Source organism: Sciurus carolinensis, chromosome 3 (assembly GCF_902686445.1).
Source record: "Sciurus carolinensis chromosome 3, mSciCar1.2, whole genome shotgun sequence".
Lineage (NCBI taxonomy): Eukaryota > Metazoa > Chordata > Mammalia > Rodentia > Sciuridae > Sciurus > Sciurus carolinensis.
Window position 1 is genome coordinate 44292834 of NC_062215.1, and position 23514 is coordinate 44316347.

General features: G+C 40.1%; 1 non-coding gene and 1 pseudogene across 1 annotated transcript; one reads left to right on the forward strand and one right to left on the reverse strand.

The window, feature by feature from the left end:
- LOC124979316 (pygopus homolog 1-like) overlaps window positions 1–23514 on the reverse strand; it is a 41892-nt pseudogene that overhangs the window by 16046 nt on the left and 2332 nt on the right.
- Window positions 16426–16499, forward strand: Trnat-ugu (transfer RNA threonine (anticodon UGU)). Its single transcript has one exon. It is a non-coding gene; the product is annotated as a tRNA-Thr (tRNA).

Genomic DNA, 23514 nt, shown 5'->3' on the forward strand with positions numbered 1-23514 from the left:
AAGATGAAAATAAAAAAATAAAAACTTAGACCTGTGTGGCATTTACCCTGTGAAGGAAACTTCTTCAGCCCTCTTCCAAAATTTTGTGACCAATGAAAAATCAGAGTGCACTTATTTGAGAAATGCAGGCATATCACATATCACAGGGTAGACTGATGAGGGTTTGCTAGGGACTAGCAGGAGGGGAGGGGAGGGAGTGGTTATGGATAATGTTCTGGAATTACATAGTGGTGATTAGTGAACAGTTTAGAGACTGTACTTACTGCTAATAAAGTGAGTCTTTTTAAAATGAAAAAATCTTTAATTTTGTAAGAAGCTAATTTGAACTAAGATTAATATAATGAAAAATGAAATGGTAGGAGAGGGTAAAGGCAGCACTGGGGTGGGAACAGGTATAAGGAGGCACTCAGTGGGTGTTGCTGGCTGAGTGGCCAGGAGGAGGTGCTGTCCTGGAGCTGCCATTTCAGGTGTTTCCAGCTCTAGGTCTCCATCAGGTGGTGGAGGTGGTGGAATGAGAGGGGACCCTGTAGCTGCAAGAGGAGAAAAGGTTGCCAATTATCCATGTTCCTTCCAGGGAGAAAATACTTCCCACTGCATCACAGAACTCTACACAGGAACCCCCTCCCACCACCACCACCTTTGGAAGTGTTCCCAGAATGCATGTAGACAATGCTGCTTATTGTTCCAGTCCTGCCTGTTTCTGGAAGATCTGCTCTGCATGTCCTGCCCCGTCCCATCCTCACATGCTCACACCCACCACCCCAGACCTCTTCACCTTCAGCCTCTTCCTTGTTGAGATTTATCTACTCAGTGACATGGTGCTGGAAATTATTATTTTTCTCTGTTGTATGATATTTCTGGTGTAACTGTGACACCAGTTACACCAGAGTTTCTGGTGTAACTGGTGTCACAGTTACACCAGAGTTTCTGGTATGCAAGAAAACATATTGGCTTGTGAAATGTATTTCACCAAATGAGCTGGGGAGAAGGCTGTTGCTAAAATGTGGGTGTCTGGTTATGAAGTTCAAAGTTCTGTTTGAATCTATCACCAAGGAAAGGAGGCCATGTCCTGGAGTCCCTGACCTGATGCCTCCTTAAGATACAATTACATATGTGCCTCTAGGTTACTGTTGGGTCTCTTCCAGGACCATGACATGTTCATATGTATACACAGACATCCCTAACACTGTCCACTACATTCCTTGACAAGCCTGGGTGCAACCAGGGTCCCAGACTGAGGAGACAGGCCTGGGTCTAGACCCAGATCTTTCTCCTATCCTCTCATGTGACCTTGGCCAAGTCATCGTGTCTCTCAAGTCTTCCCCAGTCTCCCACTGAACAGTGGGGTCATCTGAGCATCTGCTTCCTAGTGATGTCACCAGGCATATGTGGGATAGCACTTAGAAAACCTTTTGCCACCTGTGTGTAATGAACAGAAATAGAGATAAAATATACTAATTGCTGGAATGTCATAGAATAGAACCAACAACAAGCCTAGTCTCCCTTTTTATGACTTTGTAACAGTGTCCTTTTCTTTCCTGGCTGCCTTTTCTGTTTGCTTCAAGAGAGAGTTGAAATGCAATTAGTACAGATATCCTCATCTTCCTAGGCCTTTGTGTTGCTTCCTATTGTCTTCAGATTCATACCTAGATGCCCCAACCAGGCCCATGTGCTGGTCATATTGCTTAGCAACTCCCAACTCCCCTCACCGTGGTGTGCACATCTGAGCAGTCCCCTCCTCTTCAGTGTGACCTGGGTTTAGTGTCTCCCTTGTGACCTCTGGAGCATGACAAATGTTCATGTGGTGACACTTCCAAGGTTTACTGATTAATGACTGTGGCTAACATCTTGCCCCCCTTGCTTGTTTCTTTCTTCTTCTTTTGGTGTTATTTCCTTGTTCCTCTCTCCCTGAGATCTCTGGCTCTGTGGAAGCTGCTTCTCTCTTCTGTGCCTCCTAAGGAGAGGCTCATGAGTCTTAGGACAGAGATGGCAACAGATGAGGAGAAATGAGGCTGTGTTTTAGTGGAGTCCAGCCAGTAACCCTGTGACTCAGCTCAGAGGCAGACCTTGTCATAACAGCTTCAGCTGATAAAGTGGCCCCACCCTCATGGGATACAAGGCAGAAGCCCCAGCAGTGACCTCTTGCACTTCTGATCCAAAACAAATTGAGAGCACAAATGTTTGTTTTTTCATCTACTGTACATGTGTTAATCCTTGAAACAGTGTTGGGTCACTGTACAGTCTGTCAGTGCCCAGAACCTGCCACAGCATGGTCCATCCCTCCCCTTCTCTCCTCCTGGGCTTCCTTCAGTCACACAGGCTGCCCTCCCACCTCCTCTCTGGACAACTCACTTCTGTCTTTGAATCTGTCAATATTTGATCCTCCCTCTGTGTGCAGGGCTGGATCTCACTTGGCCCTAGGTCTAAGGATTGATTCATCTCAGTGAGACACCTCTGTTGGCTTCATGTAGTGACTGCAGCACCTCCCATAGAACCCCATGGTTTATTTACATGTATCACTTAGTCCTTTCTTCCAGTTCTATTACTCTAGTGCTTTGTCCCTTTATTTCTCAATTTGAGTTCTTGTGGGGCAGGGACCATATTGGTCTCTTGCTTTGCAGTTCCCAGACCTAACTCAACACATGGAACAAGGTAAGCATTTGGAGCATTGTGGTGGAATAAATGGGAGGCTCTTGGAAGCTCTTGAAACAGGTTCCTGTCACTGAGCAGCTCAGATAGTGGAGATGGATGCTCTTAATAGGAGGTACAGTTCTGTGTGGTGGCAGAGGAATGGCTCCAGTGCCCTCTGGTGGCTCTTTCTGGCTGGAGGTGTTCAGTAGAGCACAGAGGTCTCAGTTTCCCTCTGGTGGTTAGTGGTCACCCTGCCCTGGTGGAGAAAAAACCACCACAGGAAACAGGGATTTTCTTAAGTTACTCTTAGGCCTCAATTTACAAATTATCTGAAGCCAAACTCAGAGCCTGAATGTTCTAGGGTAAATAGAGGGATGTTCTCTTTTCTCTACTGGCCACAATGGCCCTAGAGTCTATTGATCTCCCAATGTCTTTTCACCAGAGCCAGGGAAAGGACCTTCATTCCAGTTCTACATGAGACCCTTAAGCTCCAATAAGGTGGTCATTCCACCCGCTGAGGATGAGTGGTTCACAATCCACAATTCTACTCTACCTCACATTCATCCTCCTATCTTCTGTCTGCTATGAAGTCCTCCAGTGGGCATAATGCTTTTTCCAAAATCCAGAGCACAGTGTCACACCAGGAGTAAACTGAGACTGGTGAAGGTGCAGGACCCTTGTGATGACCACTCCAAGTTCCTAAATATGTAGGAAAGAAAACTGAGGCCTTCTTTCCTGTAGCCCCCTCCTCCCAAGTCACTTTTTATGTCACATGTCCAGGTTGATGAATATCGGGCCCAGGTCATAGCCTCTTTTTTCTGTCTTGGATGGTTTTCTCTTTGTTTTTTGGTTCAGCTGTGGATCAAAGCCAGGGCCTCACCCATGCCACGAAGCCCTGTGCCACTGAGCTACACCCAGAACCACCCTAATTACTCTCTTTGGGATGGCCCACATCCTTGGGCATCTTAGGGACACCCCAAAAGTGACATCCTGGCATCTCTCCCCCTTCCATAGTTCACAGGCTGGGTGGGGTTGGGCAGGGTTGTGCTTCAGGGTTCCTTGTTATTGTCCTCCCAGGATGAATGCAGCTGTATTCTGCTTGGTTCATCCTGTCCTTGTGCTCATAGCCTGTGTGAGCTACAGGCAGCATATTCATGGAAATAATGCCACACCACACATGCCCAGGTCTCCCATCATTCCTGAAGTGTGTAGCACTGTACAGGAGGAGTAAGTAGCTAAAGAATCCTCTAACATTGTCAGTCCAGGAAGCAGATGAGAAAGAGGTGGGGCAGGGTCATAATAGCCCCTTTATAGAATGTTCCTATTGACCTGAATTTTTTTCTGTGGTATCCCTCTTAGTGGTATCACACCATGTCTTGATAGCACCTCAATCTGGTGACAAGACTGAAATGGTTAAAACACTTGGACCTTTCCAGCTCTTATGCAAGCCATAGCATTGGGACTGTCCACAGTGGCATCCACAGACCACTGTGAGAAGAAGACATCACGTACTAGACCCCCTTTTTAAAATAAGGACAATGCCCAATGTGTTGAGTATAATTTTGTATGTTATACAAACAGAAAATCATTGTAATAAATAGTGGAATATTCATGAGATGCTGGTGTTGAGAAAGGAGCAAACTGAGTATGAGCAAAAGCCTGAGCTAAAACATGCATTTTGAAGTTTTTTAAGATGTCAGAAGAGAGGAGGCTGCCCTCCTGGCTGCTCCATGAAGTGAAACCATGAAAACGGAGAGGTAGCTTCTCAGTGAGGTGGGTGAACCAAAAACAAACAAACAAATAAAAAAAACCCAAAAACCAAAAAAAATGAGGGTCTTTACTGGAATTTAATACTGAACATTAAAAGCAGGTTTTGCACTCGGAGTTCGGATATAATAAAATAAGGAAGAGATCTCCAGTAGCACAGCCGTGCTGTGGTCAGGCCAGAAGCACCAGCCAGAGCAGTCCCTCCATGAAAAACATGGAGGATAAGGGAATTAAAGAAACCTGCAGAGGCGAATCCAAGATGACGAACTTGAGGAGGCTGCATTCCTTGTTGCCCCATAACTCGAGTTTCAAGCAGAGGATATCTGTTTCTCTGTGAGGCAGTTTTTGCTACTTATTGACCCCCTACTGTTTACCCCATTTGTCCACTGTGATCACCTACAGTGTGCGAGGATATTGACTTCTTTTTGAGTGCAGATTGCTCACTGACTGGCACCTATCATCTGCCATTTGCCCATTTGCCTGCCTCTTGCCTGCCCATCACCTGCCTTTCACCTACTTATCACCCACCACTGGAGGTCCACCTGCCAATCGTCCACCAGTAGCCTGCAGACTGACTGCAGACTGCCAGTGAATTGCCAGCTGCCTACTGTTGCCTGGAAGTTCACTGTCAGAGTACCCACAGGTTTGGTTACATGTGGCTGCTGCCATTTTGAGACAATAGCCAGGACCTGTAGGACCCCCAGCTGAACTGACCCAGCCCCATCTCCAGGACCCCTAAGCCAGACAGACCACACCCTGACTCCAGGACCTCCAGACTGACTGACTGTGCCCCACATCCAGGACCCCTCAACCACACCGACCACACCCCACCTTCAGGACCTCACCAGCTGACCACACCCATGCCTTGAGCTGTAGCTCCCCATTTACCAACATATTTGGAAGCCAGTGTGACCATCTTGGATTATTCTGGAAGCCAAAACTCCCTTCATTAGGTGGGACATGTCTGCTGGAGACTGGAAGCTCATTGTCAGATACCTCTCATATATCAGGTTACTGAAGACTGGGAGGTTTGAATATTATATGACTACTATAGTGCAGATTTTTTTCTCCTGAATATTTTAAAATTTTTATTTCCTTACTTTTCTTGCTCTATTTTCCTTTTTTTTTTACCTGTTTCCTCAGTCTCTTTCTCCCTTTTCTCATGCTAATAAAAAAACTTCTTTTGATTACACTTTCACTTTTTCTATGGACTAGAACATCTATATATTCTTTCCTTATCCCATTAAGTTACATTCTACACCCCTTCTCACCTCTTTGTCCTCCATTAGAAACTGCAGACCTTATTGCAAATCTATTTGTTATACTGTAGATAATAATTGAAGTCATCCTCTCTGCTTATTATGACAATATTGTTAATGTCTTCATAGGGGCTATTTGGTTTAGGGCTGCATATTGTCTGTACTGGGCACTGCTAATATCCATCTCTCACTTAAAGAAGAGGTTTTGGAAACCTGTAGGGTCACTATAAGCCTACAGGGGGGAAACTGCAATACCCCAGATCTGCACTGCTAGAGGGGAAGATATGTGAACAACATGAAAAAACAAGGAAAAAAATGTTCCAAACAGCATGGTAGGAGAAATGTCATAAAAGGAGTTCATAATATACTTAATTAAAATGATTCACGAAGCAAAGGATGAGGTAAGAGCACAAATGCAGGCAATGAACGATCACCCCAATAAGCAGTTGAAAGAGCATCTGCAGGAAACAAAAGATCATTTCAACAGAGATTCTCAAAAACAAACAAACAAACAGAATTCCTGAAATGAAGGAAATAATAAACAAAAAAATTCAATGGAAAGCATTGGCAACAGAGTAGATCACTTGAAAGACAGAACCTCAGACAATGAAGAGAAAATATGTAATCTTGAGAATAAAGTTGACCAAACAGAGAGGGTGGGAAGAAATCATGAACAAAACCTCCAAGAACATCAGGAAAAGAGCAAATTTAAGAATTATTGGGATTGAGGAAGGCACAGATACAAACCAAAGGAATGAACAACCTGTTCAATGAAATTTTATCAGAAAATTTCCCAAACCTGAAGAATGAAATGGAAAATCAAATACAAGAGGCTTACAGAACACCAAATGCACAAAATTATGACAGATCCACACCAAGCCACATTATGAAAATGCCTAAATTACAAAATAAAGATAGAATTTTGAAGGCTGTGAGAGAAAAGTGTCAGATTACATATAGGGGAGAAACTATATGGATATGAGCAAATTTCTCAGGCCAGACACTAAAAACTAGAAGGGCCTGGAATAATATATTTCAAGCTCTGAAAGAACATCGTTGCAAACCAAGAATTCTATACCCAGAAAACTAAACTTCAGATTTGAAGACAAAATAAAATTCTTCTATGATAAACCAAAATTGAAATAATTTACAAATAGAAAGCCTGCACTACAGAACATTCTCAGCAAAATATTTCATGAGGAGGAAATGAAAAACAACAATGTAGGTCAGCAAAGGAAGGAACCACCTTGAAAGAAAAACCAATCAAAGGAGAAACCAAGTCAAGTTAAAAACCAAAAATAAGCCCAATGACTGGGAATACAAATAATATCTCAATAATAACCCTGAATGTTAATGGCCTAAACTCAGCAATCAAAAGACATAGACTGACAGATTGGATTAAAGAGAAAGACCCAACAATCTGCCGCCCTCAAGAGACTCATCTCATAGAAAAAGATACCCACAGATTAAGGTGAAAGGATGGGAAAAAACCTACCATACATAAGGACTCAGTAAAAAAGCAGGGGTTTCCATCCTTATATCAGATAAAGAGGACTTCAAGGCAAAGTTAGTCAGAAGGGATAAAGAAGGACATTTCATACTGCTTAAGGGAATTATAAATCAGGAAGTCATAACGATTGTAAATATTTATGCTCTAAATAATGGCGCATCTGTGTACATCAAACAAATCCTTCTCAATTCCAAGAATCAAATAGACCACAAAACAATAATTCTGGGTAACTTTAACACACTGCTGTCACCACTGGATAGAATTTCAAAACAAAACAAAGAGACCATAGAGCTCAATAACTCAATACTTTACACTTAATAGACATATATAGAATATTCCATCCACCAATGAGAGAATGCACTTTCTTCTCAGCAGCACATGTATCCTTCTCTAAAACAGACCATGTTATGTCACAAAGCAGCCCTTAGTAAATGCAAATAAATGGAGATACTACCTTGTGTTCTATCAGATCATAATGGAATGAAATTAGAAATCAATGACAAAATAAAAAACAATTACTCCAACACCTGGAGACTAAATAATATGCTACTGAATGAAGTGTCGATAACAGGGAAAAGATTAAAAAAAACCCAAAAACTCATAGTGGTAAAGGAGAATGATGATACAACATACCAAAATCTCTGGGACACTATGTAAACAGTACTAAGAGGAAAATTCATTTCATGGAGCACATTCAAGAAAAGAATAAAAACTCAACAATTAAATGACCTAACATCATATCTCAAAGTCCTAGGAAAAGAAAAATAGAACAATACTAAAAGTAGTGGAAGACAGGAAATAATTAAAATCAGAACTGAAATCAATGAAATTGAAACAAAAGAAACAATTCAAAAAGTTGACAAAACAAAGTTGGTTATTTGAAAAAGTAAACTAAATAGATAAACCCTTAGCCACACTGAGAAGAGCGAAAACTCAAATGACTAAAATTCGTGATGAAAAAGGAAATATCACGGCAGACACCACTGAAATACTTGAGGATTAAAAAAAAGTTTGTAAGTGGAGCTGCTCTCTGAAAGCAGGATTTGGGATCTCATCTTAAGCATCTCCCCTCATTTCTATGCCTTTCCCATTAGCCTGAAAAAACCCCGCCAGGGAACCTTAGGGCAAGGAGAAGTCTAGCACTCTGGGCCCCTACTGCTTCCAGGAGTTAGAGGTCACACCTCTGTTTAAATTAATCCTTCCTATACCTGTGTAGTTTCCTAACCAGTGTTATTCATGTCAGAGGGTTTTCTGGTCACATTGGTTGTGGTGGACTGGATGTGCTACTGGTAGCTCTGGGATCAATTCATACAAATAAAGATGTTTCCAGCTGCAGTAGCCACTGCACCTTTGGAGACACTGGCCTGGAGGAGGCAGAACACCTGTGACAGCAGTTCCTGGTTCTGGTGCCTCCTTCTTGTTCCCTGAACCCGAGAGGCCTGGTGCACGGCCTAGGGGCTCTTCCTCAGTTTCCTCCCTCTGCCACTCTGCTTCTGTTCTTTCATGTTTCTTCCTGGCTTAGACCTTTACCTCTGCCAGGAATGAGACTACTTTTAACCTGGCTAAGTCTGCTTCTCATTCTTAGGTCTAGCTCAGTGGTTTCAAAAGTAAAAATGCCATTCCTGAATTTTTCAGACAGAATTAATGATCTTCTGCTCTGTTCAAAAAACAAGAATACATCTGGTATGGAAAACAACTTGGGCCTATTAGTCCAGTCAGGAAAAACAACATGGACAACAGTGGGGTCATCTCAGCAGGAGATTTGGAAAGATTTCTCTGACAGGATTTGGGATTGTGTTAACAAGTTTTGGGAAAGTTCAAGGAAGAGGAGTTTTCTTCTAGAGTGCATGCTGTCAGGAAGCAGAGAATTCTTAGGGTGACCTTGTTACATCTTGTGTAGAAGAGGGGGGAATGGAATGAGGTGAATGTGGGTTGGGAGACAAAAAGCAGTCACTTACAGTTAGCCAGATTGGAGGATATTGGTGACTTCTTTGAATAAAAATATATCCAGGTTTTAATTGTGTTAGACATTATTACAGAATAGGTTTTTTTTTTTTTTAACTTTTTTCCTGGTCACTTGTGCTTTCACACTGATCTCGTTGGCTTTTGCTGCTCTGTGAAACTTATGTTCCACAGAGACAGCATGGCCTGTCTCTGTGAGTGCCAGCTTGGGGTCTAAATCCAGTATGAGTCGTGTCCTTATAAGAGTAGATGGAATGCACAGACCCAAGTTCCTGTGAGTAAAATGCCCTGTGGCAACTGAGGCAGAGAAGGAAGTGAAGCAGCTACAAGGCAAGAAGCACCAAGCATGGCCGCAACCACAGGAAGCTGGAAGAAGTAAGGAAGGCTTCCCTTAGAGACTCTCCAGGGAGAAAACTTGCTGAAACTTTGATTTCTGACTTAGAGCTTCCAGAACTTCAAGGGAATAAACTTGTTTGTTTTAAGCTGTCCAGTATGTGGCCCTTCATTTAGGCAGCCCTAAAAAGAATCATAGAAACACCTACTATATGTTAGGTCCTGGTGACAATAGTGGAGAAGGTCTAAGACCCTTGTCCTTAAGAGCTCAGTCTAGTGGGTGAGACAGACTTGCCCTTCCCTCTCCTTGCTATGAAGAGAGCCCTTTACCCCAGACACTGCCTGGTGAGGCTTCCCTTATCTTGGCATTGAAGGCCCCTACTCACCACCCTGCCAGCCTCTCTGCTTTCATATCCCTTTTCCCCATTTTCAGGTACAGCTTCAGAAACACTGAACTCTTTTTGGGTCACTGTACAGGCCACTTTGCTCAGTGCCCTCCCTGATAGGCAACAGCAAATGTCCTCATCCATCTCCCCTCTAGGCTGCAAGAACTAGATGTTATGGGTTTAAAGAAATTTTTTTTTCATTGCTAGTGATCAAACCTAGGGCCTTACACATGCTAGGCAAGTACTCTACCACTAAGCCATATTCCCAGCTCCTCACCACTATAGATTTTTAAAATCACTCTATTGCTCAGCCAAGTGCCTGGCAGAAGTGCCTAAAGACTACTGAAGAAAATGAGGTTAAATAAATGTAAGCTGGACACGGTGACCCACACCTATAGTGCCAGCTACTTGGTAGGCTGAGGTAAGAGGATCCCTTGAGTCCATGAGTTGGAGGCTAGGTTGGGTAATATAGTGACACACTGGGTCAAAACCAAAACAAAACAAAACAACAAATCCAAGTTAGGTATGGTTGTGTGCACCTGTAATCCAAGCTTCTAAGGAAGCAGAAGCAGGAGGATCTGAAGTTCAAGACTAGTCTGGGCAACATAGTGAGACTGTCTCAAAACTCAAACACAACAAAACAAAATCTGAAATGAGCACAAGAGATCTTTTTGAGGCTATGAAATGTTCTTAAATTGAATAGTGTGTTACAAAATTCTGCAAACTTACTAAAAATCACTGAATTTTATACATGAAAACAGGTAAATTTTGTGATATGTAAATTATGGTATGCAAAATTGTTTTCTGAATTATTCAAACCTACTTGAATGGCTAAAAGGTGAAAATACAAAGTGCAGCCAGAATGCAGTTGCACCACCATTGGGAGTGTTAATGGGCTCAGTTGCAATATCTGCTAATGGAAAAGAAAAATATATAGCCTTATTTCCACTCATAGTTATATGTCCCATATGCTAATTAGGTTTTTGTCACTGTGACCAAAATACCTGACAAGAACAAGTTAGAGAAGGAATAGTTTATTTTGGTTCATGGTGTCAAAGGTTCAGTTCATTGTCTGTCAACTCCCTTGCTATGGGCCTAAGCTGAGGCACAGCATCATGGTGGAAGGGCATGACAGAGGACAGCTGTTCAGCTCATGATGCCTGGAAGCAGAGAGAGAGGGAAGAAGGGGCACACTTCCAAGGTGTGCCTCCAGTGACTTACCTCCTGTAGTCACTCCCCACCTGCCTATAGCTACCACCCAGTGAGTTTATCAAATTTATCAATTTGGTTAGTGTTCATGAGCTAATGGTTTCACCTCTGAACATTCCTGCATTAACAGGAGCTTTGGGGGATACCGCATATCTAAGTTGTAGCACCCCAAAATTAATATATGTATCAACCAAAAGACATATGAGTTTCATAGCAGCACAATTCATAACTTTCCCAAATTTCCATTTACCCAAAGTTCCATCTCCACTGGATGGGGCAAATGAATGAGGGAACCACAGAGAAATAGGAACAAAACATCTACAGTTCCTCAAAACTCAAGTGTCCCCCTGAATAAATTAGGACCAAGCTATCAACCCAGTCACTTGCCACTGATTGTCATCTGTCTCAGCTGCCCCAAATCTCACCCTCCAGGGTCCAACCATACTCAGATCCCTTTCCATTGCCCAGTCTCTGCCCATGCTGACTCATGAGTGAATTACTGCCATTATTATGGGAGAGGGTTATTATCTCAGGTCAACTTTCATATAAGAGGATGAGTTTTTCCCCCTCTTGCTTTCTTTCACTCTTTCTTTGCCCTTTTGTTATGGCATGACATCACAAGAAAGCCCCCATGAAGGCCAGACATGGTGGCACACACTCATAATTCCAGCAACTTGGGAGGCTGAGGCAGGAGGATCACAATTCTATGACAGCCTGGGCAACTTAGCAAGAACTTGTCTCAAAAAAAGAAATAAAAAAAGTGAAAAGGGCTAAGGATGTAGCTCAGTGGTAATTCACCCCTGGTTTCAATCCCAATAATACACACATGCACAAAACCATATCATAGAGTTATAATTTGTACATCATAAAATGTGATCATTTTACATTGCACACTGCCATGTTTTATGAGACTCTGGAACTATTATGTGCTTGTGAAAAGTTTCTCCCTCATTTTCACAGGTCCTAGGCAACCACTGATCTGCTTTCTGTCACTATAGATTGATTTTCATTTTACCTTTCCTAGAATCTCATAGAAAGGGTCTCATACAGTGTTTTGGTCTTTCCTGTTTTATTTCACTCACACAATTTTCTTTGAATGCTGGGGATTGAACCCAGGGCCTAGAGCTTGCTAGACACGTACCCTACCACTGAACTATACCTCCAATCCAGCTCTCACACAATGGTTTACATTAGCATACACAAGCAGGATTCCATTTTATGAATATATCACCATTTGTTTATTCATTCCCTAACCACGTGACATTTTAAATGTTGAAAAGAGCCCAAGAGACATTTGGGCTATTTCTAATTTTGCAGACTATGTTTAATGCTGCTGTGAGTATTCACATACAAGCTTCATGCTGAACAGTAGTTTTCATTTCTCTTGGATAAGAACTTAAAAGAGGGACTGCTGGGCCTTAAGGTAAGTGTATTATGATTTTAAAGGAAAGCAAGACACTGCTTTTCAAAGTACTGAGCCATTTTAGGTTCCCATGGCAGTGTATGAGGATTCCCTCCACATCCCCACCAAGAGTGTTGTCATCTTTGTGTCAGTCAGCTTTTTTTCACTGTCATAGAACACCTGAGACATAAAGATAACTGAACTCTAACTTTAAAGGAGGAAAGGTCTGTTGTGGCTCATGGTTTCAGAGGTTTCAGTGCATGGTTGCGTGGCCCTGTTGCTTTGGCCTGTGGCAGCACAGCACAGCAGAGTGGGAGCCCATGGTCAGGAAGCTGTTCACCTCATGGCAGCCAGGAACCAAAGTGAATCACTCCTGATAACACAACTTCCTCCCACTAGACCTCATGCACTAAAGGTTCCACTACCTCCTAATAGCACCACATATTGGGGACCAAGGCTTTGAAACATGGTCCTTTGGGGAAGGTTTCTGATCCAAAGTATAGCAACCTTAGTTTTAGACATTTTGTTGCTTAATGGTGTGTCATTTTGCTTTGAAATTACATTTTGCTGAAGACTATTGACACTGAGCATCTTTCCATCTTTTTTTATTTGGTTTTGGGGATTGAACTGAGGGGCACTTAACCAATGAACCACATCCCCATCCCTTTATTTATTTACTTTTTTATTTTTTGTGGTTCAATCAAAGTTTAATAATGGGTTTAACTTTTGGCATCATCCTAAAATAATAAACTCCCCATACACTGTGTCATCTCATATAGGCTGTACAATATGTTCTCTAACAAGGAGGTAAAAATGACAGTGGATTCTAGTTGCTCAGAAAATCTGGATCCCAGAAGGTAAAAATGACAATGGATTCTAGTTGCTCAGAAAATCTGGATCCCAGGAGAACAGCCACACTGGTCTGGGGGGAATGAAGTGATTATACTATGATTCCATCCACACTTGACTTCTTTAAACAAAAATAATTTATCAGAAATCAAAACTTCAGCAATACATCACTTATTTGATTTAAATTTTATTGGATTCCAGTGATGAGCAAAGAGTTCGGGAAGCAATAGGTTTTTGATAAAAGTTTGTGAACTAATGCCCCATTTTCTTCCCCCTACTCCACAAAAAAGGAAAATAAACTGCTGTTCTGGTTACTCCACAAGCCTCTTTGTGGTAGCTCCTCCTTCACTTTAGGATAAACTGATTTGGGTGACATTCACATGTCCTATGGGAGCATGAATACTAAAATAAACATAGGCCTTAAAAAGATATGGCAGTAGGGGTAGATCTGTATCCTCCAGTTCCAAATCCTGAGGGTACCCTGACTGATTGTGCAGTTTCAGTTCTAAATTGATATTTCTTCTCAAAATCCCCAGGGAATAATTTCATTGCTTCTCAGGTAACCCCAAATCCACTGCAAATGATGCAGAATGTTAGTTATTTCTTAATCTAATCAGATGCCTTTAAATGATAGAAATGAGAATTAATAACAGTATCATCTCTCTATGGGTTGTGTTCTTTCCAGGCAAGTCTGGTTTGTTTCCTACAGACAACAGAATGAAATTCACTCTTTTCATGATATAACAGGAAAGGAAAAACAAAGTAAAGCAAAATAAAACAAAATAAAGTGAAAGAAAAGGAATGGGAGGGCTTACAGGACAAGAGAGGCTCAAAGGATGCGAATGGCCCCAGAAGGCTGATAAATCCTTTTTCCACAACTACCATTCTTGGGAGCTCCCTTTGTTAATCCTATGCATGACCAAATCCCAGTCAGATAATGTGACTGTCTTAAAAAATGCTTCAGCAATTGCAGCAAACCCACCTGAAAAATGTTGAATGCAACAGCAAGAATAACAACCCTATGAGAATCTGAAATACGCAGGTACCCCAACTCCTTCTCTCCTCCCCAATCACCAAGACAAAAAAAAAAAAAACAAAACTTAGGTCAGTATTTTCCAGAGTTTTCCCAAACTCTGAAAAAAGCAGTGTTAAAACCAGATAGGGTTCTTCATCTCAAGAAGTTTTAGTATCTTGGAAGTGCTAAGTGCACTGTGAAGAGGAAGTATTTAGCATGACCTACAGGAATCCTGTTCCTCCACTGAACACAAAAGGAAAAAACTTATAAAAAACACGTTGGAAAAATTGCATATCTCTGCCATAAAAACACTTTGTACAGCTTTACACAGTAGAGAAAACAGTGAGAATTAAGGTAGCAAATTGAGTTCTCTGTTACTGATTTATCATATATGTGAAAAAAGTCACTTAACTTTGATGGACCTATGTGTTCCCATCTATAAAATAGGGAAACTGAAATCTTGAGGTAAAGAACCCAATCTGGCTTTAACAAAATTCATGGATTTAAATCTGTATATTTGATGCATTTTAATTCTTTATAGTTATCCTTATTAAAGTTCAAATTATCTCTTCTCTGAATAGGAGAATTTTATTCAAATTTTCTCCTGGGACCTTATTACACAACCCTACTCACTTCTGATATCTTCTTTACTTTCTGAGGTTATATCTTATTCCAGGAATATCTTGTATCTTTCTTGCCTTAGACTTGGATCAGTCATTTTTTAAAGAAGACCTAATTCCTTTAAGTGTGAAGTGGTATTTGGAAGCCCCAGTCTGGGTGCGAGGGATGCTCATGGCCTTTTCAGTTCACACAATTAAGAAAATTACAAACACACAAATGTATTTACACATGTATGTAGACACATATATGTCATGAGTGTATACTAATGCTTCTGATTCAAATTCAGGTTCACAGGACTATTATTTACTTGTATTGATCTTATATCTGTTTCTCCTTTCTCAAATGGCAAAATTCTCTGTTCTTAATGCTGCCTATAATTGCTCATTTACTTTATTTCAGAGTATACTAACAATAGCCTAAGAACAAAAGCATCAACACTACCATCAACGAAGTGATAAATTAAAATTCTTGTTGAGTAATCCTTCTTACCCTTGCTATATGCCCCATTTAGGATATTCTACAAATTACTGTGTATGCAAGACACTTGAAATAGTTTACTCTGTTTATACATATATACCCAATAAGAACACTTTGACTTAATTATTGCATTTTAAACTTAACTTTATTACATTAATTATATAAAATATTTAAGTAGGTTTTAAGTAAAATAAAAAAATTTCCAAAGAAGACTAGCTGCTATCCCTGTCTACACTAGTTTCTCCTGATCCCATAGGCACCTTTTCTATATTTTTATAAGATGCTCCAAATCTTTGTTTTGGGGTTACTATCCATTTGTTTCCTACTATGAGCAATAGTGAAATTAGCTAGTAAATTCTTCCTCCTGTCTCTCAATCCCAGTATCTAAAGTAGTATGTTTTTATTTAGTTAATGCTCATAGGTAAATAGTGAGCTTAATCTACATTTTACATATTCTCCCCAGTTTTAAGAGTTAAACCAACTCACAAAACTGTACAGTGATTACACACTACACTGTTTAAATCTTAGTTCTATCAACAAAATATATATTTAATACTTATATTAGTTTAAAGTACTAAAGACTGGTATAAATATAACTCTCTGCTTCCTGATTGTCATATGCTGAGAGCTACTTTCCTCCTCCATATCATTCTGACATGATGCTCTGCCTCACCTCAAGCCCAGAGCAATGGAGTCAGTCACCTATGGAGTGAGACCTCTGAAATCAGCAGTTTTATAATTATTCAGGTCAGTAAGAAGAAGAAAAACTTGGGGAAGGCACACCTGCATCTTTACTGCCTCTATAAAGGAGAGATTTACATCACTTCTACTCAGATTCCTCTATGAGAACCAACCATCCAGCACAGGGGTGGGAAATGTCATCTGTAATTGAGCAGCACTCCCAAGTGATAGCTCCACTGTGGAAGGGGAGCACACATGTTGGTGGACAGGTAGCTATCTTCCAAAATGATGACTTTGACTTCCTATTAAAAATTTCCGGGGCTGGGGAGATAGCTCAGTTGGTAGAGTGCTTGCCTTGTAAGCACAAGGCCCTGGGTTCGATCCCCAGCACCCCCCAAAAAAAAATTTCAATGATTCCAAATTGAAATTAGTTGTTTCATCCTCACTACTGAAAGCACACTATTATTGTTATGATGAGTATCATCTGTTTGGAGTATAGCACCGAGACATAGAGTAATAGTCAAATGCATGCAGGGAGATTGGTTTGAATTGTGGCCCCACAAGTTGGTTATGGGCCCTAGGATGAGTTTTTTGTCTTTCAAAACCTCTGGATTGATGTTGCTGCATCTGTATTATGAAGATAATGTTAATATGTACACCCTAGGATTATTGTAAAAATTAAATGAAAGCAGGCACTTAAAATTATTAGCTGGATTCAAAATACAGAAATCAATAAATTAATACATCACATCAATAGACTTAAAGACAAGAATTGTATGATTACCTCCATAGATGCAGAAAAAGCAATGGACAAAATACAGCACTGTTTCATGTTCAAAATGCTAGGATAACTAGGAATAGTAGGAATATACCTCAACATTGTAAAGGTTATCTATGCTAAGCCCAAAACCAACATCATTCCAAATGGAGAAAAATTAAAAGCATTCCTTCTAAAAACTGGAACAAGACAGGGCTGCCCTCTTCCACCACTTCTGTTTAACACAATCTTTGAAAGTAGGCAGAGCAATTAGACAGACAAAACAAATTAAAGGTATCCAAGTAGGACAAGTAGGAAACCACTATTTGCCAAAGACATAATTTCACATTGAGAAGATCCAAAAATTCCACCAGAAAACCTCTAGAACTAATAAATGAATTCAGCAAAATAGCAGGCTATAAAATCAATGCCCATAATCAAATGCATTTCTATAGAAAAGCAATGAGTCCATTGCAAGAGAAATTAGGAAAACTACCCCATTCACAATAGCCTCAAAAGAATTAAAATACTTGGAAATCAATCTAACAAAAGAAGTGAAAGAACTCTACAATGAAAACTACAGAACACTAAAGAAAGAAATTGAAGAAGATCTTAGAAGATGAAAAGGTCTTCCATGCTCTTGGATGGGCAGAATTAATATTGTCAAAATGGCCATACTACTAAAAGTGCCATACAGATTTAATGCAATTCCTATTAGAATCATAGAACTAGAAAAAGCAATCATGAAATTGATTTGGAAAAATAAGAGACTTAGAATAGCAAAGCAATCCTTAGCAAGAAGATTAACACAGTAGGCATCACAATACCAGACCTTAAACTATACCACAGAGCAATAGTAATAAAAATGACATGGTACTGGCACCAAAATAGACATGTAGACCAATGGTACAGAATAGAAGACACAGAGACAAACCCACATAAATATGGTTATCTCAGACAAAGGGGCCAAAAACATACATTGGAGAAAAGATAGCCTCTTCAACAGATGGTGCTGGGACAACTGGAAATCCATATGTAGTAAAATGAAATGAAACCTCTCTCTCTCACTCCACACAAAAATCAACTCAAAGTGGATTAAAGATGTAGGCCCTAGCACAAAGTCCCTGCATCTAATAGAAGAAAAAGTAGGCCCAAATCTTCATCATGTTGGCTTAGACCCTGACTTCCTTAACAAGACTCCTAAAGTGCAAGAAGTAAAATTAAGAATCAATAATGGGATGGATTCAAACTAAAAAGTTTTCTTCAGCAAAGGAAACAATCAATACATGTAGATAGAGTCTACAGAATGGGAGAAAATCTTTACCACATGTACCTCAGATAGAGCACTAATCTCCAGGATATATAAAGAACTCAAAAAACTTAACACCAAAACCACAAATAAACTAATCAATAAATGGGCTAAGGAACTGAACAGACACTTCACAGCAAGAAATACAGTTGATCAACAAACGTATGAAAAAATGTTCATCTCTAGGAATTAGAGAAATGTAAATCAAAACTACTCTAAGGCTGGGCATGGTGGCACATGCCTGTAATCCCAGTGACTCAGGAGGCTTACCAGGAGGATCTTGAGTTCAAAACGAGCCTTAGCAATAGTGAGGTACTAAGCAACTCAGTGAGACCCTGTCTCTAAATAAAATACAAAATAGGCTGGGGATGTGGCTTAGTGTTCGAGTGCCCCTGACTTCAATTTCTGGTATCCTAAAAACTTAATAAATAAATAAAATATCAGAATGTTTGGCACATAGTAAGGAATTATTAGACAGTGGCTAGCTGCTAGCTCTCCTCAGCAAACTACAGGCTTATTGAAAGTCAAAGAACCTCCATAGATTTCCATGCCTCAGTACAGGGCTTGACACCAACACATGAAAAGGGCTCAATAATGTTGAAGTGATTTATAGGAGCTGGTGTGGTCTTTGCAAAAAATTATAAACAGGATCAAATCAAATTCATTTTATTGAAGCAGCTAGGAGCCATCTATTTTCATTGATCTCTCACTTATCTATAAAGGTGAAAAACACAAGGAAAGGTGGTCTTACTCATGCATCTGTCATGAATCAATTTCATGCCTAATCCATGCTTCTCCAGGAAGTGAGTTCTCTGAGATCCCTCGGTTGCCCATTCTCATTCCTTGTCATCCAATACTGAGAAATTCTTCCTTAGGTAAGAGACACGTTTCTCCTACAGCAGTGAAGAAGAAAAACCTTTAACTGATGGGAGAAATCAAATCAGGCTTTGGCTTCTCCTGTTGAGAAAAAATCCTTTAATATTTCTTTATATGATAAATATTTTTAATTTAAATGTTTTTGTAATTGTTACTAGAATTCAAATTTCTTTTCATAAAGATATTCCAAACTGAACACATGCTTATATAAATGTATAATATTCTTCATACAAAAAGCAATAAAGGCCCATAATTCCTTAAGAAGTAGAAACTTTTGTAGCCAACACGTTCAGATTTTTTTCCTTTGATTTATTGAAATTAAACCAGCTATTGAAAGTTTTCCAACAAATAAAAACCCAAGACAGGATGGATTCTCAGTTGAGTTCTACCAACCCTTCAAAGAACTACTAATACCAATCCTCCTCAAATTATTTCATGAAATAGAAAAAAGGGAACCCTTCCAAATTTGTGCTATGAAGTCAATATCACCCTGATACCAAAACCAGACAAAGACATCAAGGAAAAAAAACTCTGAACCAATATCTTTGATGAACATAGATGCAAAAAATGTTAATAAAATAATGAACAACTGCATTCAAAAACACATTAAAAAGATAGTGCACTGTGATCAAGTGAATTTCATCTCAGGGATGAAGGTTGGTTGAAGATATGGAAACCAATAAATGTAATTCAAATAAATAGACTCAAAGACAGGAATCACATAATTATCTCAATAGATGCAGAAAAATCATTTGACAAAGAACAGTGCCCATATATGTTTAAAATTCTAGAAAAACTAGGGATAGAAGGAACTTATCTCAACATTATAAATTCTCTATATGAGAAACCCAAGGCCAACATTATTCTGAATAGGAAAAAATAGAATAGGAAAAGAAGAGCTCAAATTATCTGTTTGCTGACTATATGATCATATATTTGGAAGACCCAAGATCAACAGTCATAAATCAATTGCATTTCTATATTTTCCAATGATGAATCTGCTGAAAAAGAAATTAGAAAAACTATACCATTTAAAATGGACTAGAAACAAAACAAAAACAACAAAAACAAAACCTTGGGAACCAATCTAATGAAAGAGGTGAAAGACCTCTATAATCAAAAGTATAGAACACTACAGAAAGACGTTGAAGAAAACCTTAGAAGGTGGAAAGACCTCTTATGTTCTTGGACAGGCCGAATTATATTGTCAAAATAGTCATACTACCCAAATGTCTATACGAATTGAATGCAATTCCCACTAAAATTCCAATGATGTTCTTCCCACAACTAGAAAAAGCAGTTATTATATTCACTTAGAAATAGCCAAAGCAATCCTTAGTGAGAAAAGCAAAGCAGGAGGCATCACAATAGAGGATCTCAAATTATACTACAGAATTATAGTAACAAAAAGGGCGTGGTACTGGAACCATAAAAGGAATGAAGACCAAAAACATACATTGGAGAAAAGATAGCCTTTTTAACAAAAGATGGTGGGAAAACTGGAAATCTGTATGTAGTAGAATGGAAATTAACCCCTGTCACCTACCCTGCACAAAATTCAAAGTTCACCAAAGACTTAGAAATTTGACCAGGAAGACTGCAACTCCTAGAAGAAAATGTAGGCACACCACTTGAACATGTCTGTTGGCTCAGGAACATTTCCTTAACAAGACTCCTAAAGTGTGAGAAGTAAAATTTTTTTAAAAAAGTTGGAATCAAATTAAAAACCTTCTTCCTGGGGCTGGGGGTGTAGCTCATGGTAAAGTCCTGCCTCCACGTGTGAGGCACTGCGTTCAATCCTACCAAAAGATAGAAAGTCCAAAAGAGTGAACAAACTAGTATAATTAAGAAGTGAGTTTAGCAAGGTAACTGGTTTTTAGGCTGACTTTTTAAAAAGTATGTACATATATGCACATACATACAAAATATATTGTTAAATATATTGTAGCAATAATCAGAAAATGACATTAAAAAAAGCATTGAAAATATCAAAAACATCAATAAAGGCTAACATATAAAAACTACAACTAAAAATATAGCGAAACTCCTGAAATTGAAAAAAAAAAGCAGACTTCTACATAGCTAAAACAAAAATTAGTGATACTAAAATAACTACAAGATATTCAACTTAAGCTGTCTATAAGATGCAAGTGTCAATATTGTTACTATGCACGTGGTAGTTTTTGAGACAGTATGACCCTATGTTGAATAGTTTTTGTTAAAGAAGGTTTTGGGAGAGAGCCTTTGCTAGTCAATTTAATAGGGCTGCTGATGTGGCCAGGTACTGGGGAGCCTCCAGGGATAAGGAGAGGTAGCTGTGTTTTTGCTAAATGGGGGTTTAGATCATTGAGAAGGTGGTGAGGTTTGTTTAGGATCTGAGATAGCTGAGGGTCTAAATCATGTGTCTTACTTGCTTTGAGTCTAGATAGGGGTCAGGGGGCTGGTTTACTTTCCCAACAGGTGGGGCCTGAAAATTTGGGGCAATCTTGGTCTGGGAATTCCCAATATTCTCAAATTGTTATGTTTCCTGTCCAGTATATCCTCCTACATTTGTGACAGGGAATAACCTTTTCTGCCAGGTAACATTTGCTTGGCATTTTAGTGTAAATAGAAGCACAAGGGCACATTTGTGATTTTGTCATCCCTTTTCTGTCTGGAGAAGCAGACCCTGGGGGAATAGAAACAGGTGGGGGAACATATTCTTCAGGAGGAAGTGCAGCAGAGCATGGAGGGCATGTTGGTCCTGTTGCATAGGTTTGTCCCTCTTGGATGCAAAAACCATGGAGGCCTGCTTTAATACATGTATCCAGTCTGTTGTTCCAGGAGGGAGAAATGTATTTCTGACAGGTCCATAGTGGAAAAGGACTGGGACTCATTGTCCCAGGACTTAGTAAGACACAAGTCATTACAAAAAGCAGCAGATTCCCCTTAGTAGGCTTAGCACGCTTAAGAGGAGCAACCTCCTTCAGTCAATTGCACTCATTTGGGCTGTTGCAGTGAGACCTATGAATAATAGCAATTAATGTTGTAAGTCCCAGTCCAGCAGGGTGACATTGTGACCACTGCCCCAATGCATCCCCCATTGAATTCCTCAAGCTTCCATGGAGGATTGACTAGTCAGCCTTCAGGTTTGTGACTGGAGCAAGGCTGTAATTTCCTGGGTAATGTCTGCCGTGTGGCCTCTGGAGTGTTGGTCTGAGTGGGTTACTGGGGTTGGCCTGAGATGTCCAGAAGGAAGATTTCTCAGAATCAACTGTCTTTTTAACTGGAGAGTGGTATATCCATGGGCCTATTCCTGCCACTTTAATGGCAGTGAGAGAGGTTAATATGACAATATGGGGTCTCCACAGGTGAGTTGAAGTGGTTCCTTCTTCCTATTTTTATTCCATACAGAGTCTCTGGGCTGGTGTGGGTGTACTTGATGTCTGAATGGGGCGGGGCTCTCCTGAACCCCTGTAAATATCTGATGAAGAGTCCTTCCTAGGGCCTGGAACTGTTGGGACAGGCTAAGCTCACCTAGCTAATGGGGATTCCCCTCTTAGTTTATTTATTGGAGGTGAGGGTCTTTCAGACCCTGTGCTTCCATCTGTACAGTGGACCTGGAGGAGAGCCATAGGGAGGAAATCTACCCTTGAAGTCCCTGTTTCCTGACAGAGTTGAGCAAGTGTGGTCTTTAGGGTGTGGTTCATACATTAAACTTTTCCTAAACCCTGTGGGTGGTAGGTGGCATGTCACTTCCATTTGATTCCCAATATTAGGGTGATGCCCTGGTAACTTCCTGTTGATGGTGGGTCCCTTGTCTGACCTGAAGAACAGGACCAGGCTGTGTGGGGTTATTTTAACAGAGCTTTAGTCGCTTCTCAGGTCAATTCTGTTTAGGTGGGTATGGCCTCCACCCATCAGGTATTGTTCTCCCTTGCTTCATTCGACTTCCATGAATTCTACCTCTGTGTCTTCAGAAGGTGAAGAAGTCCCAATGACCTGGACCCCTGACACTGGCCTGGCTGCTGGTGAGCCTTATTTTGGGCATAGGTTACATACCTATGACTGACTGAAGTGAATGAAAGTGAAAACAGTACTTCAAAAGTTGTGATAATACACTGAAGTCAATATAAGAAGAAATCTGTAGGACCAAAAACTTGTATTAGAAAACTCTTTCTTTCAGCCATGTATTGTAATTTCTGGAAGGTTGTCACCTACTTGGTTTATTCCTAGGTATTTTATCCATTTTTAAGCCTGGTACTAATGGGATTCCTTTTAAAATTTCCATTCAGATTGTTCATTGCTAGTATATAGAAGAGACCATGGATTTTGTGTGATGATCGAGTCCTCTGCAAGTTTGCTGACTTCCTGTGCTGGCTTTGGTAGTGTTTCAGTGGATTCTTTGGAATTTTCTGCATGTAGTATCATATCATCTGCTAATAGGGCCTTACTTCCTCCTTTCTGATTTGGATTCCTCCTGTCATTCTC